Source organism: Ascaphus truei, unplaced genomic scaffold (assembly GCF_040206685.1).
Source record: "Ascaphus truei isolate aAscTru1 unplaced genomic scaffold, aAscTru1.hap1 HAP1_SCAFFOLD_1499, whole genome shotgun sequence".
NCBI lineage: Eukaryota > Metazoa > Chordata > Amphibia > Anura > Ascaphidae > Ascaphus > Ascaphus truei.
Window position 1 is genome coordinate 22,758 of NW_027454386.1, and position 15,635 is coordinate 38,392.

At 43.6% G+C, this 15,635-nt stretch overlaps 1 long non-coding RNA gene across 12 annotated transcripts in view; it reads left to right on the forward strand.

The window, feature by feature from the left end:
* The window catches only part of LOC142476212 (uncharacterized), a 55,553-nt gene that overhangs the window by 21,928 nt on the left and 17,990 nt on the right, over positions 1-15,635 (forward strand). For 7 of the 12 annotated variants that reach the window (XR_012791440.1, XR_012791431.1, XR_012791439.1 and 4 more), the window contains 10 exons: positions 441-536; positions 1,981-2,084; positions 3,317-3,427; positions 5,822-5,941; positions 6,962-7,057; positions 8,502-8,605; positions 9,838-9,948; positions 12,347-12,466; positions 13,487-13,582; positions 15,027-15,130. This is a non-coding gene — a long non-coding RNA (uncharacterized LOC142476212). Of the gene's footprint in view, positions 1-440; positions 537-1,980; positions 2,085-3,316; positions 3,428-5,821; positions 5,942-6,961; positions 7,058-8,501; positions 8,606-9,671; positions 9,734-9,837; positions 9,949-12,346; positions 12,467-13,486; positions 13,583-15,026; positions 15,131-15,635 lie in introns of all 12 variants that reach the window. The other 5 variants (XR_012791432.1, XR_012791433.1, XR_012791436.1 and 2 more) reach the window with 5 other exon arrangements.

A 15,635-nucleotide genomic window follows, 5' to 3' on the forward strand; every position in this document is an offset into this window, starting at 1 on the left:
ATGTTTACCACTCTGAATCTCTCTGCAGTCATTGGTTCAGCACATCATGGGTAGAGCATGGCTACAGATACAGCAAGCTATTATTATTTTACCGGCTGATCATCCATAATATTGCATTAAAACATAGAATATCACTTAATTTCCAAAAGATTCAGTGATGCTGATAATGCAGAATCTCACAACATTTCCCATCATAATGCCATAATGCACCAGTGGGAGAAATAATCCTTGCTATATCTGTACATTGTGTGACGTATTACCTCCATGACCATTGAGAGCAAGTACATCTTCTGTATAGAGCGGCTGTGTTATGATGCAGTTATTGATCATCATTGACATAATCACAAGAATCTTATGCAAAGGGAAATTGTCCGCAGCGAAGTGAGATTTCAGCCCCCAAACGTCTGTAATATTAATGCAATGTCTTACTTTTGTTGCAGTGAACACTGAAGAGACGGATCTACTACAACACTGTACAGGATGAGCATACGCTACAAGCAGCAAAATGATCTTGCAGTTGACAGTATGTTGTTCTGGTAATGTGCACAATTATTATTTATGGGCTACACACCACAGTGCTGGACATATTCTGTTAACTTCAACTCTACTCCTAACATGGAGATGTCTTCCTGGTGTTACTGATTCAGTACATCATATGCACAGTGTGGTTATGATATGATGGATTGATTTAATGAACCCACCAACCAATGATGACATCTGCATCATCTTCTGTAAAGTGCAGCTACAGCATGATATTATCAGCATTTGGTGCGGTATAATCAGAGGTATCTATGTGCTTTTGTGCCTGTTTTAAGTCCTCCAGCTTAACGCCCCTACACCTCCCACTACACAGGCATACTTACTTATGCATACACTGACATCTGGCATACCTACACACACCCCAGGGCCACTTCCTTCCCCTGATGTCAGGGAGAGGATGGGCATGCAGAGTGCAGTAAGTCTCCACGTTACTCTGGCCAACAGTCTTGGCCTACCTCCAGCATCTGTCACCCACAACATCTGTTCCCTCCTTGTAAAGTGCTGAACTATCTCACCTGGGTCAGTGCTATAGCTGATCACAGTGCCCGATCAGGATGTCACTGTGACAGGCAGCAGTGCAGATTGACCGGTCAATCAATGCAGTGCCGCAACATATGCACTAAATGAGATTTCCGTGCCCCCAGTCAGGTTACTCCCTGGGCAGTGACCCTGCTCACACCCTCCCCTAGTTCCACCTCTGATCACAATTATCTCTCTTGGAGAGTGTAGCAAATTGGAGTTGGGGGAATCTCACCTCTGCCATGCATGGTCACAATCTGGGCACAGGACCCAAATAGTGGGCAATGTGGCACTTCTTACAGTAGAGAATAAGTAACTTTATTCTTTACTTGTGTATTAAGGACCTTATTTGCATTAAATTCAGTCCACATGGGACCAAGACTTTCTGGCTTACTGAACAAAGTGGAATTGTTTCGTAGAGGGTGGAGAATTGTATTTTATCTGAAATTACCCCCTCTGCACAAAATACAAACAATTATACCCATACAAGTACCTTGTGGAAGTTGTTGCCCTCTATCTTCCTGTGGTCTCTCCCTGTTTCTCACCGTGCCTCCTCCCATTTCCTTGCACCTCTGCGTCTCCGCATATATCCCTATACTCAGAGCCGGCTCCGGTCAGTGACATGGGATGCCCAAATATGAGCATACCCATATATGGGCATCCATGCCACTGACCGGAGCCCGCTCTGTTGCGGATATGGAGAGAGACTGGGAGATTTACATCCCCTTATAATTCATATGGTGCATAGTACCGGCACGTATTGTTTTACCGGTACTGTGTACCTTCCTACTTTCACACTGGTACAGTATATGCTGCAGTGGGACTGAGAGGGATATATTGGTAACACATAGTCATTGTTGGGGGAATTCAATCCATTTTGAAAATAGTAATGAAATGTTTTTTACTTTTCTTTTTTTTCAGTAATGAAGAATGAAACATTACTGTTAAAATTGAATTGGAGGTGAACTGGATTCATCATCAACTCTGCACCAGTGTGAATTGATGTTCTTTAATGTTCTGATAAGGTACATGCAACATCTCTTCCTCAACCCCTGCACCACTCTCTGCCTCTTGCCTCTCTCTCTCCACCTCCCTGCTAAGCGTATTAACCCATCTAATGTAATCCACATTCCATGTCTCACTTTACTCTTCACTTCTCACGTGCCCTCTGGAATGACTGCTCTCTGACTAACAAGGTCTATTTGTACATGACCTCTTCTGCTCTCATCCACCACCTCTCATTCCCCTCACCCCTGTCCTACTCGATACCTCAGCTTAATTGAACTCTCTCCTCTGACATCTACCCTTATCTCTAACCTCTCCTCACTTTCTGCTTAAACTAACTATCTTGTTAACTTTTACAAAGCTATCATCTCCTCCTCCCTCCTCCTCCTTCCTCCTCCCTCCTCCATTATATATATACCCCTTCTAGGCTCTGACACACTCATCCCTCTAAGGCCATGATTATCATGGGCACATGCTTGGTCGTCCACAGTGCGTGCGAGCGATGCAGAGCCGCCTCGGACCTCAGTGCAGGGATTGCTGCATACCCCCAGCATCTGTCACCCACAAACAATACACACACTAATACTCCCCACAATACACACTATAATACCTCCTCAATACTAATCTCCCCAATAATATTATAGCTCCAAACACAATATACACAACACCCTTACACAAGATACACAATCTAGTACTCTCCTCTGCACCTCTACACACAATATAATACTCCCACACACACAATATACACACTACCCTCCTACCCCCATAAAATACAACCAATAATACACACACACTTTGTGGATGTTGGGACCAGCTCCCGGCATGCACCAGTGAAAGAGAGAGGCCCGCAGAAGCTCGGAAGAACTCCCTCCATCCGTGCCTTCCTCCGTTTCACATCTTCTCCCTGTCTCTCTCCCTCCCTTTCCTTGCATCTCCCTGCGTCTTTACGTATACCCAGTCAGTGACGGCTCTGGTCACGTGATGCCTTAATATGGGCTTATCCATATATGTTCATCCACGTCACTAATGTGATGCCCGCACTGTTGCGGAGCTGGTACTTACGACGGGCACTTATTGTTTTATCAGTACTGCGTACCTGACTCTACCGGCCTACTTTCAACACTAGTACAATATGTGCTTCACTACGAGTGAGTGGGGAATATTGGCATCACACAGTCACTGTTGAATATGCCATTCAATCCATTTTGAAAATAGTAATGCAATGTGGTTTTGTTTTGTTTGCTTTTTGCAGTAATGAAGAATGGAAAAGTTATATTAAAATTAAATTGGAGGGGGACTAGATTCAGCATTTCATCATGAACTCTGCACTTGTGAGAATTTAACTTCTTGAATACCCTGACAGGTACACGCAACATTAAGACTATAATCTGCTGTGCAAGCTTTCGTGCTATACCTCCCCCTCAGGTTTTGATTTATACATTTGCTCCCTCAATTCATGTCCTCTAATATTTGAAAGCTCTCTCCTAGCATTTTCTCTTTACCACAGAACGTCATCCCAATGTAACCTCTCTCTTGTTCTTTCTGCTTGCTGTTTCCTCACTCCTCTGTTAAACTTTTCTAATTTCTCTAACTTCCACACTCCTGCTTTTATCCACATGTTCTCCTCTTTCCTTCCCCTACCTTTGCATGTGTCTACACACTGCACCATTTGTACAGACCTCTATTGCAGCTATTTCTGCACTGCTCAATGAAAAGCACTCTTTAATATCCTATTCTCTGTGCCCCCTCTCTCTGCGCCCCCTCTTTTGGCGCCTCCTCTCTCTGCGCCCCCTCTCTCTGCGCCTATCTGTCTCATTCTCTCTACGTCCCTCTCTCTCTACATAGAGCTATCTCTGTCTCTCTCTACACCTATCTCTGTCTCCTATGTTTGCTGATGTGTGGGATATCTCTTATAATCTTGAACCTGCTCATATACACATCGGGCCTCCCTGCCTCTGCCTCCCTGCTAAGAGTGTTAACCTATCTAATGTAATCCACATTCCTTTCCTTACTTTTCTCTTCCCTTCTCCTATGCCATCTGGAATGTCCGTTCTCTGACTAACAAGGCTCTAGTTGTACATGACCTCTTCTGCTCTCATCATTCACAATCAGTCATTCCCCTCACCCCATCTTACCTGTCCCACTGATTTGCCTCTGCTTAATTAAACTCTCCTCTGACATCTACTCTAACCTCTCTGCTCTCTCTCTCTTTCCGCTTAAACTAACAATCTTATTAACTCTTACAATGCTATCCTCCTATCTATATGCCCCCTCTAGGCTCTGACACACTTGTCCCTCTAGCCCACACCCTTGGCTAAATTCCCAAACATGTTCATCACACTTCCACTCGCTGTTCTTAATGCCTATGAAGGAAATCACACAATTGATATTTGATTTTTCTACAGTAAAAATGTCTCCAGTCCTGTATAAAGCTGCTCTCTGGGGCCAAACCACACTACTTTTTTTTCACATTCATCAACACTCAAATTTAATTTACGCTGTCTTTTTTTCCCCTGTATTTGACTCCCTCCACTAACCTTCTCCTCACACTTGCCATCCTTCCTTCACTTCTCCTCAAGCATTTGACTACTTCAGAGGCAAGGTGGATGCCACCCACAAGGAGATTCCTTCTGTCCCTTCCCCCTTCTCTCCTTCTACCTAATTCTCCTTCTGCATTTGACTCCTTTTCTTCTCTTACAGAGCTGGAAGCTAATCATCTTCTCTTCTCCCTCTACCACATGCCCTCTAGATCGTATCCCCTCACACCTTACTGCATCTCTTAGTCCCCACTCTCACCCACATCTTCAATTCCTCCCTATTCTCTGGCTCTTTACCCTCTTACTTTAAGCCTGTAGTGGTCACCCTTTTCTCAGAAACAACCTACACCCTATGTGCCTTACTAACTACCGCCCTGTATCCCTCCTGCTGTTTGTCTCCTAATTGCTAGAATGTCAACATTCTTAAATCACATTCCCTCCTGGATCCTTTACAACCTGCCTTTCGTACAGCTCGTTCTACAGACTGTGCTTAAAGCAAATTCCCAAGGTCACTTTTCCCTACTAATCCTACTTGATCTATCTGCTGCGTTTGATGCTCTCAATCACTCTCCTCCTTCATATTCTAAACTCTCTCTTGGTATCCGTAACACAGTTCTATCCTGGTTTTCATCATAACTTTCCTGTCACACATTCTCCATCTCTGTTGCTAACATGTCTTCGTCTTCTATTGATCTGTCTGTGGGTATACATCAGGGCTCTGTTCTGAGATCTCTCTTTCTCTCTACATACTATCATTTGGTGACCTCATCAACTCTTTGTGACAATCCTATAAATAACAAATACAAATATCAGGTCATGGGAATAAGTGATTTGGACATAAAAGTAACATTTCGGAAGTGTGGACAACTAATACATCTTGTAGATTGCCTTTACAGTGTGATGTCATTGATTCAGTAGATTGTGTGCAGACCAGGACTGCAGTACAGTGTCACTCACATGGATGACTTGCGTGGTAGAAGCTCAAGAACAAGGATGTCAAACTCCAGTCCTCGAGGGCAGCAAACAGGCCAGGTTTTCAGGATATCCCTACTGAAAACCTGGCCTGTTTGGGACCCTCGAGGACTGGAGTTTGACATGCATGCTCTAGAAGGAGCACAGCTGTGGGTGGGAGGTGGATTTGCTTTGCATCAAATGGTTTGGAGCAAGGTTTATTGTATGTATTATCATAATAACAATGCAATGCTTAACTTTTATTTCAGGAGGGATGACTGCAGAACAGAAGTGAATATTGAAGCCATGTGTTCCTTTTCTTGCAAAAGAGAAAATTTGAAGGACAGTTGAAGAGAAGGAAAATTACTACACAGAGACAGATAAGCAATGTGTATATTTCTCATTTACCATTTAGTATTTGTCGTTTTATTGACTCCACACAATCCGGCTGCTACGGGTTTCACATTGAATATTTTCATCTCTACTCTACCCCTTCCTGTGATCTGAACCATGCAAGTTTTCGTTGATTCAATACATCATGAGTAGAGGGTGGCTACAGTATGAAGTAAAGACCCAAGGACCACATCTACTACCATTCATAACAAGAACATGTGCAGTAGCGCACAGCTGCAGTTCTATGTGATTGTTATGAAAGGTTGAGGTGGTTCAATTCTATGAATCTGGAGTGGGATGGATCCTGTTTGCATCATATGGTTTCATCTAGGCCAGTAGATTATATAACTCTCAGTACAGGTTACACATGGCATCAGTATTAGTGATGTAAAGAGGAGGAAAGCTTCAATGTGGAGAACAAAGCCAAGTAATGTTGAAGTAACTCCTTTTACCATTTACTTGGTCAGTCTGTACTGTCTACTCCCCACACAGCTGCTAAGGGTCTTCCATTTTAAATACTTTCACCTCCTATTCTGCACTGCTTTGCTGCCCATTATTCAGAGATGCGTTCCAGTCATGTTTACCACTCTGAATCTCTCTGCAGTCATTGGTTCAGCACATCATGGGTAGAGCATGGCTACAGATACAGCAAGCTATTATTATTTTACCGGCTGATCATCCATAATATTGCATTAAAACATAGAATATCACTTAATTTCCAAAAGATTCAGTGATGCTGATAATGCAGAATCTCACAACATTTCCCATCATAATGCCATAATGCACCAGAGGAAGAAATAATCCTTGCTATATCTGTACATTGTGTGACGTATTACCTCCATGACCATTGATAGCAAGTACATCTTCTGTATAGAGCGGCTGTGTTATGATGTAGTTATTGATCATCATTGACATAATCACAAGAATCTTATGCAAAGGGAAATTGTCAGCAGCGAAGTGAGATTTCAGCCCCCAAACGTCTGTAATATTAATGCAATGTCTTACTTTTGTTGCAGTGAACACTGAAGAGATGGATCTACTACAACACTGCACAGGACGAGCATACACTACAAGCAGCAAAATGATCTTGCAGTTGACAGTATGTTGTTCTGGTAATGTGCACAATTATTATTTATGGGCTACACACCACAGTGCTGGACATATTCTGTTAACTTCAACTCTACCCCTAACATGGAGATGTCTTCCTGGTGTTACTGATTCAGTACATCATATGCACAATGTGGCTATGATATGATGGATTGATTTAATGAACCCACCAACAGCTGATGACATCTGCATCATCTTCTGTAAAGTGCAGCTACAGCATGATATTATCAGCATTTGGTGCGGTATAATCAGAGGTATCTATGTGCTTTTGTGCCTGGTTTAAGTCCTCCAGATTAACGCCCCTACACCTCCCACTCCACAGGCATACTTACTTATGCATACACTGTCATCTGGCATACCTACACACACCCCAGGGCCACTTCCTTCCCCTGATGTCAGGGAGAGGATGGGCATGCAGAGTGCAGTAAGTCTCCACATTACTCTGGCCAACAGTCTTGGCCTACCCCCAGCATCTGTCACCCACAACATCTGTTCCCTCCTTGTAAAGTGCTGAACTATCTCACCTGGGTCAGTGCTATAGCTGATCACAGTGCCCGATCATGATGTCACTGTGACAGGCAGCAGTGCAGATTGACCGGTCAATCAATGCAGTGCCGCAACATATGCACTAAATGAGATTTCCGTGCCCCCAGTCAGGTAACTCCCTGGGCAGCGACCCTGCTCACCCACTCCCCTAGTTCCACCTCTGATCACAATTATCTCTCTTGGAGAGTGTAGCAAATTGGAGTTGGGGGAATCTCACCTCTGCCATGCATGGTCACAATCTGGGCACAGGACCCAAATAGTGGGCAATGTGGCACTTCTTACAGTAGAGAATAAGTAACTATATTCTTTACTTGTGTATTAAGGACCTTATTTGCATTAAATTCAGTCCACATGGGACCAAGACTTTCTGGCTTACTGAACAAAGTGGAATTGTTTCGTAGAGGGTGGAGAATTGTATTTTATCTGAAATTACCCCCTCTGCACAAAATACAAACAATTATACCCATACAAGTACCTTGTGGAAGTTGTTGCCCTCTATCTTCCTGTGGTCTCTCCCTGTTTCTCACCGTGCCTCCTCCCATTTCCTTGCACCTCTGCGTCTCCGCATATATCCCTATACTCAGAGCCGGCTCCGGTCAGTGACATGGGATGCCCAAATATGAGCATACCCATATATGGGCATCCATGCCACTGACCGGAGCCCGCTCTGTTGCGGATATGGAGAGAGACTGGGAGATTTACATCCCCTTATAATTCATATGGTGCATAGTACCGGCACGTATTGTTTTACCGGTACTGTGTACCTTCCTACTTTCACACTGGTACAGTATGTGCTGCAGTGGGACTGAGAGGGATATATTGGTAACACATAGTTATTGTTGGGGGAATTCAATCCATTTTGAAAATAGTAATGCAATGTTTTATACTTTTTTTTTTTTGCAGTAATGAAGAATGAAAAAGTTCTGTTAAAATTGAATTGGAGGTGAACTGGAATCATCATCAACTCTGCACCAGTGTGAATTGATGTTCTTTAATGTTCTGATAAGGTACATGCAACATCTCTTCCTCAACCCCTACACCACTCTCTGCCTCTTGCCTCTCTCTCTCCACCTCCCTGCTAAGCGTATTAACCCATCTAATGTAATCCACATTCCGTGTCTCACTTTACTCTTCACTTCTCACGTGCCCTCTGGAATGTCTGCTCTCTGACTAACAAGGTCTATTTGTACATGACCTCTTCTGCTCTCATCATCCACCACTTCTCATTCCCCTCACCCCTGTCCTACTCGATACCTCAGCTTAATTGAACTCTCTCCTCTGACATCTACCCTTATCTCTAACCTCTCCTCACTTTCTGCTTAAACTAACTATCTTGTTAACTTTTACAATGCTATCATCTCCTCCTCCTCCCTCCTCCCTCCTCCATTATATATTTATATGCCCCTTCTAGGCTCTGACACACTCATCCCTCTAAGGCCATGATTATCATGGGCACATGCTTGGTCATCCACAGTGCGTGCGAGCGATGCAGAGCCGCCTCGGACCTCAGTGCAGGGATTGCTGCATACCCCAGCATCTGTCACACACAAACAATACACACACTAATACTCCCCACAATACACACTATAATACCTCCTCAATACTAATCTCTCCAATAAGATTATAGCTCCAAACACAATATACACAACACCCTTACACAAGATACACAATCTAGTACTCTCCTCTGCACCTCTACACACAATATAATACTCCCACACACACAATATACACACTACCCTCCTACCCCCATAAAATACAACCAATAATACACACACACTTTGTGGATGTTGGGACCAGCTCCCGGCATGCACCAGTGAAAGAGAGAGGCCAGCAGAAGCTCGGAAGAACTCCCTCTCTCCATCCGTGCCTCCCTCCGTTTCCCATCTTCTCCCTGTCTCTCTCCCTCCCTTTCCTTGCATCTCCCTGCGTCTTTACGTATACCCAGTCAGTGACGGCTCTGGTCACGTGATGCCTTAATATGGGCTTATCCATATATGTTCATCCACGTCACTAATGTGATGCCCGCACTGTTGCGGAGCTGGTACTTACGACGCGCACTTATTGTTTTATCAGTACTGCGTACCTGACTCTACCGGCCTACTTTCAACACTAGTACAATAAGTGCTTCACTACGAGTGAGTGGGGAATATTGGCATTACACAGTCACTGTTGAATATGCCATTCAATCCATTTTGAAAATAGTAATGCAATGTGGTTTTGTTTTGTTTGCTTTTTGCAGTAATGAAGAATGGATAAGTTATATTAAAATTAAATTGGAGGGGAACTGGATTCAGCATTTCATCATGAACTCTGCACTTGTGAGAATTTACCTTCTTGAATGCCCTGAGAGGTACACGCAACTTTAAGACTATAATCTGCTGTGCAAGCTTTCGTGCTATACCTCCCCCTCAGGTTTTGATTTATACATTTGCTCCCTCAAGTCATGTCCTCTAATATTTGAAAGCTCTCTCCTAGCATTTTCTCTCTACCACAGAACGTCATCCCAATGTAACCTCTCTCTTGTTCTCTCTGCTTGCTGTTTCCTCACTTTTCTGTTAAACTTTTCTAATTTCTCTAACTTCCACACTCCTGCTTTTATCCACATGTTCTCCTCTTTCCTTCCCCTACCTTTGCATGTGTCTACACACTGCACCATTTGTACAGACCTCTATTGCAGCTATTTCTGCACTGCTCAATGAAAAGCACTCTTTAATATCCTATTCTCTGTGCCCCCTCTCTCTGCGCCCCCTCTTTTGGCGCCTCCTCTCTCTGCTCCCCCTCTCTCTGCGCCTATCTGTCTCATTCTCTCTACGTCCCTCTCTCTCTACATAGAGCTATCTCTGTCTCTCTCTACACCTATCTCTGTGTCTCCTTCTATGTTTGCTGATGTGTGGGATATCTCTTATAATCTTGAACCTGCTCATATACACATCGGGCCTCCCTGCCTCTGCCTCCCTGCTAAGAGTGTTAACCTATCTAATGTAATCCACATTCCTTTCCTTACTTTTCTCTTCCCTTCTCCTATGCCATCTGGAATGCCCGTTCTCTGACTAACAAGGCTCTAGTTGTACATGACCTCTTCTGCTCTCATCATTCACAATCAGTCATTCCCCTCACCCCATCTTACCTGTCCCACTGATTTGCCTCTGCTTAATTAAACTCTCCTCTGACATCTACTCTAACCTCTCTGCTCTCTCTCTCTTTCCGCTTAAACTAACAATCTTATTAACTCTTACAATGCTATCCTCCTATCTATATGCCCCCTCTAGGCTCTGACACACTTGTCCCTCTAGCCCACACCCTTGGCTAAATTCCCAAACATGTTCATCACACTTCCACTCGCTGTTCTTAATGCCTATGAAGGAAATCACACAATTGATATTTGATTTTTCTACAGTAAAAATGTCTCCAGTCCTGTATAAAGCTGCTCTCTGGGGCCAAACCACACTACTTTTTTTTCACATTCATCAACACTCAAATTTAATTTACGCTGTCTTTTTTTCCCTGTATTTGACTCCCTCCACTAACCTTCTCCTCACACTTGCCATCCTTCCTTCACTTCTCCTCAAGCATTTGACTACTTCAGAGGCAAGATGGATGCCACCCACAAGGAGATTCCTTCTGTCCCTTCCCCCTTCTCTCCTTCTACCTAATTCTCCTTCTGCATTTGACTCCTTTTCTTCTCTTACAGAGCTGGAAGCTAATCATCTTCTCTTCTCCCTCTACCACATGCCCTCTAGATCGTATCCCCTCACACCTTACTGCATCTCTTAGTCCCCACTCTCACCCACATCTTCAATTCCTCCCTATTCTCTGGCTCTTTACCCTCTTACTTTAAGCCTGTAGTGGTCACCCTTTTCTCAGAAACAACCTACACCCTATGTGCCTTACTAACTACCGCCCTGTATCCCTCCTGCTGTTTGTCTCCTAATTGCTAGAATGTCAACATTCTTAAATCACATTCCCTCCTGGATCCTTTACAACCTGCCTTTCGTACAGCTCGTTCTACAGACTGTGCTTAAAGCAAATTCCCAAGGTCACTTTTCCCTACTAATCCTACTTGATCTATCTGCTGCGTTTGATGCTCTCAATCACTCTCCTCCTTCATATTCTAAACTCTCTCTTGGTATCCGTAACACAGTTCTATCCTGGTTTTCATCATAACTTTCCTGTCACACATTCTCCATCTCTGTTGCTAACATGTCTTCGTCTTCTATTGATCTGTCTGTGGGTATACATCAGGGCTCTGTTCTGAGATCTCTCTTTCTCTCTACATACTATCATTTGGTGACCTCATCAACTCTTTGTGACAATCCTATAAATAACAAATACAAATATCAGGTCATGGGAATAAGTGATTTGGACATAAAAGTAACATTTCGGAAGTGTGGACAACTAATACATCTTGTAGATTGCCTTTACAGTGTGATGTCATTGATTCAGTAGATTGTGTGCAGACCAGGACTGCAGTACAGTGTCACTCACATGGATGACTTGCGTGGTAGAAGCTCAAGAACAAGGATGTCAAACTCCAGTCCTCGAGGGCAGCAAACAGGCCAGGTTTTCAGGATATCCCTACTGAAAACCTGGCCTGTTTGGGACCCTCGAGGACTGGAGTTTGACATGCATGCTCTAGAAGGAGCACAGCTGTGGGTGGGAGGTGGATTTGCTTTGCATCAAATGGTTTGGAGCAAGGTTTATTGTATGTATTATCATAATAACAATGCAATGCTTAACTTTTATTTCAGGAGGGATGACTGCAGAACAGAAGTGAATATTGAAGCCATGTGTTCCTTTTCTTGCAAAAGAGAAAATTTGAAGGACAGTTGAAGAGAAGGAAAATTACTACACAGAGACAGATAAGCAATGTGTATATTTCTCATTTACCATTTAGTATTTGTCGTTTTATTGACTCCACACAATCCGGCTGCTACGGGTTTCACATTGAATATTTTCATCTCTACTCTACCCCTTCCTGTGATCTGAACCATGCAAGTTTTCGTTGATTCAATACATCATGAGTAGAGGGTGGCTACAGTATGAAGTAAAGACCCAAGGACCACATCTACTACCATTCATAACAAGAACATGTGCAGTAGCGCACAGCTGCAGTTCTATGTGATTGTTATGAAAGGTTGAGGTGGTTCAATTCTATGAATCTGGAGTGGGATGGATCCTGTTTGCATCATATGGTTTCATCTAGGCCAGTAGATTATATAACTCTCAGTACAGGTTACACATGGCATCAGTATTAGTGATTTAAAGAGGAGGAAAGCTTCAATGTGGAGAACAAAGCCAAGTAATGTTGAAGTTACTCCTTTTACCATTTACTTGGTCAGTCTGTACTGTCTACTCTCCACACAGCTGCTAAGGATCTTCCATTTTAAATACTTTCACCTCCTATTCTGCACTGCTTTGCTGCCCATTATTCAGAGATGCGTTCCAGTCATGTTTACCACTCTGAATCTCTCTGCAGTCATTGGTTCAGCACATCATGGGTAGAGCATGGCTACAGATACAGCAAGCTATTATTATTTTACCGGCTGATCACCCATAATATTGCATTAAAACATAGAATATCACTTAATTTCCAAAAGATTCAGTGATGCTGATAATGCAGAATCTCACAACATTTCCCATCATAATGCCATAATGCACAAGTGGGAGAAATAATCCTTGCTATATCTGTACATTGTGTGACATATTACCTCAATGACCAATGAGAGCAAGTACATCTTCTGTATAGAGCGGCTGTGTTATGATGCAGTTATTGATCATCATTGACATAATCACAAGAATCTTATGCAAAGGGAAATTGTCCGCAGCGAAGTGAGATTTCAGCCCCCAAACGTCTGTAATATTAATGCAATGTCTTACTTTTGTTGCAGTGAACACTGAAGAGACGGATCTACTACAACACTGTACAGGATGAGCATACGCTACAAGCAGCAAAATGATCTTGCAGTTGACAGTATGTTGTTCTGGTAATGTGCACAATTATTATTTATGGGCTACACACCACAGTGCTGGACATATTCTGTTAACTTCAACTCTACTCCTAACATGGAGATGTCTTCCTGGTGTTACTGATTCAGTACATCATATGCACAGTGTGGTTATGATATGATGGATTGATTTAATGAACCCACCAACCAATGATGACATCTGCATCATCTTCTGTAAAGTGCAGCTACAGCATGATATTATCAGCATTTGGTGCGGTATAATCAGAGGTATCTATGTGCTTTTGTGCCTGTTTTAAGTCCTCCAGCTTAACGCCCCTACACCTCCCACTACACAGGCATACTTACTTATGCATACACTGACATCTGGCATACCTACACACACCCCAGGGCCACTTCCTTCCCCTGATGTCAGGGAGAGGATGGGCATGCAGAGTGCAGTAAGTCTCCACGTTACTCTGGCCAACAGTCTTGGCCTACCTCCAGCATCTGTCACCCACAACATCTGTTCCCTCCTTGTAAAGTGCTGAACTATCTCACCTGGGTCAGTGCTATAGCTGATCACAGTGCCCGATCAGGATGTCACTGTGACAGGCAGCAGTGCAGATTGACCGGTCAATCAATGCAGTGCCGCAACATATGCACTAAATGAGATTTCCGTGCCCCCAGTCAGGTTACTCCCTGGGCAGTGACCCTGCTCACACCCTCCCCTAGTTCCACCTCTGATCACAATTATCTCTCTTGGAGAGTGTAGCAAATTGGAGTTGGGGGAATCTCACCTCTGCCATGCATGGTCACAATCTGGGCACAGGACCCAAATAGTGGGCAATGTGGCACTTCTTACAGTAGAGAATAAGTAACTTTATTCTTTACTTGTGTATTAAGGACCTTATTTGCATTAAATTCAGTCCACATGGGACAGAGACTTTCTGGCTTACTGAACAAAGTGGAATTGTTTCGTAGAGGGTGGAGAATTGTATTTTATCTGAAATTACCCCCTCTGCACAAAATACAAACAATTATACCCATACAAGTACCTTGTGGAAGTTGTTGCCCTCTATCTTCCTGTGGTCTCTCCCTGTTTCTCACCGTGCCTCCTCCCATTTCCTTGCACCTGTGCGTCTCCGCATATATCCCTATACTCAGAGCCGGCTCCGGTCAGTGACATGGGATGCCCAAATATGAGCATACCCATATATGGGCATCCATGCCACTGACCGGAGCCCGCTCTGTTGCGGATATGGAGAGAGACTGGGAGATTTACATCCCCTTATAATTCATATGGTGCATAGTACCGGCACGTATTGTTTTACCGGTACTGTGTACCTTCCTACTTTCACACTGGTACAGTATATGCTGCAGTGGGACTGAGAGGGATATATTGGTAACACATAGTCATTGTTGGGGGAATTCAATCCATTTTGAAAATAGTAATGAAATGTTTTTTACTTTTCTTTTTTTTCAGTAATGAAGAATGAAACATTTCTGTTAAAATTGAATTGGAGGTGAACTGGATTCATCATCAACTCTGCACCAGTGTGAATTGATGTTCTTTAATGTTCTGATAAGGTACATGCAACATCTCTTCCTCAACCCCTGCACCACTCTCTGCCTCTTGCCTCTCTCTCTCCACCTCCCTGCTAAGCGTATTAACCCATCTAATGTAATCCACATTCCATGTCTCACTTTACTCTTCACTTCTCACGTGCCCTCTGGAATGACTGCTCTCTGACTAACAAGGTCTATTTGTACATGACCTCTTCTGCTCTCATCATCCACCACCTCTCATTCCCCTCACCCCTGTCCTACTCGATACCTCAGCTTAATTGAACTCTCTCCTCTGACATCTACCCTTATCTCTAACCTCTCCTCACTTTCTGCTTAAACTAACTATCTTGTTAACTTTTACAATGCTATCATCTCCTCCTCCTCCCTCCTCCTCCTCCCTCCTCCATCATATATATGCCCCTTCTAGGCTCTGACACACTCATCCCTGTAAGGCCATGATTATCATGGGCACATGCTTGGTCATCCACAGTGCGTGCGAGCGATGCAGAGCCGCCTCGGACCTCAG